Here is a 1,997-nt window from a genome sequence, read left to right on the forward strand (position 1 = left end):
AACACTGTCAGAAATAAGGAACAAAACTGCACCTTTCTGTTGCTGAGGTGGTACTCTAACGTTCTGCTTTGCACCTGTACAGGTATACAAAACATAATGCAATGTTGTACCTTTTAGGAAACATTACTGTACCTTAAGGACCTATTGTGTACTTTTAAAGGTACAGTTAAATGTTTGTTACCATTAATAGGTCCTTAGGGTATAATATTGTACCCAGAAGGTGTTGTATACCCATAAAGGTACAAAACAGAACCTTATGGCGCTTTTCCATTGCATAGTACCCCACGGTTTGGTTTAGTTTGGGTCGGGTCAGCTTACTTTTGGGAGCTTTTCCACTGGGTGCAATACGTGGTACCCGATACTTTTTTTCGTACCACCTCAGTTGGGGTTCCAAGCGATCCGAGCTGATACCAAATGTGACGCGAAAACACTGTAGATCACTGATTGGTCTGAAAGAAACGTCACTAACAGCGTCATCGCTATAATGTAAGCTTTACCTTTAGTGCTAGCTTGCGCTGTCTCGAGCAAACCTGTTGTCATCTGTGCTCTGCTATAAGTTCCCAAACTCCCTTTTAGCGATGAAAAAGATCCACATGTTAAGAATCAGGAACACCATAACAGTTTTTTTCCAGACTTGCAGTTTGTGGTGGAACATTCGACTGACGCTACAGGTGTTTGTACAGAAACTGTCATGTGAGACAGAGGTAGTGATAAACGCGATGTGCAAACATCTATTTGTGGTGGTCAATTTAAATTTTGTGGCGGACTGAGAAATAATAAATGTATGGGAATATACAAGGACGCTCTCACTTGTATGATGTCACAGCAGTAGGCAGCGCAAATATAACGACACGCCTATAATCCCTCCCACTGCAATGTGATACTAAACTCAATGGAAAAGCTAACCACGTCAAAGTGAGCTGACCCGACCCAAACTAAACTAAACCGTGCGGTACTATTCAATGGAAAAGCGCCATTAGAGTACCACCCTAGTGACAGAAAAGCTACAGTTTGGTACCTTTTGTCCCTGACAGTATACAAGGGTAGAAGAAGTCATGTAAGCATTTTATATTTTTATATCTATAGTAATAATAATAATAATAATAATAATTAAAAAAACATTGCCATTGTTTTCTTGCTTGGGTTGAGAACATCGATGACCGACGAATTGGGAACTCGCTAGAGGGACGAATCTGCTTCGATTGTAACTAGAAAGAGCCAATAAACATTGGCATGCAATATTTGCATATGCCAGACACTCCCTGCCGTGAAGTATAAATACAGGCGGCAGCTGAACTGCATTTCATTTTTTGCTGAGGAGCCAAACAGTTGGTTGTTCTGCTCCTGCTAAGAGTATTATGCCCCGTTTACATGAGGGAAAGACTCAGATATTTCCCTGCGGTTTGGCATCTTATTTACACGAAAACTCAGTTTTTATCTTAGAAAACAATTATTTGTAAAACCTCCAGGCAAGGTGGAGATTTCTGATAACCCCGGTTATGTGTTGGAAGAAACAGGGTTTTGGGTTCTGAAACATCACATTATGCACCAGAAAATCTGAAACATCACATTATGCACCAGAAAATGCCTAACGTCACGTGAGCGCCCTATGAAAGGAACAGGAAGTCGTTCGTGCTATTCGTTTGTGTCGATTCTGAGGATTTTGATTGGCTTGCATGGCTTTATTCCTCTCCCTACACTGCCATCCATAGGATTGGCATAGTTATTATGGAGCTCGACGGCGTATTTATGCGGGTTGATGTAAATGACAAGTTTTTTGAATACGATGGTGTCTGCACAATATTATTATTAATAACGAAGGCGGGAAAATATTTATTTCTCTAAATACCCAGCTATGTGTAAATGTGGCCTTGGAGACAGCATATCTCCCGTGTACACGGTGTGTTTGCGTCTTTTTAAAGATGGCTTTCCACCCGTGTGTTTCTGGATGCGGTAGATATGGCGCCAACGGATGGTGATGTTCTCATTGCGGGAAC

Source organism: Misgurnus anguillicaudatus, chromosome 1 (assembly GCF_027580225.2).
Source record: "Misgurnus anguillicaudatus chromosome 1, ASM2758022v2, whole genome shotgun sequence".
NCBI classification, from domain to species: Eukaryota; Metazoa; Chordata; class Actinopteri; order Cypriniformes; family Cobitidae; genus Misgurnus; species Misgurnus anguillicaudatus.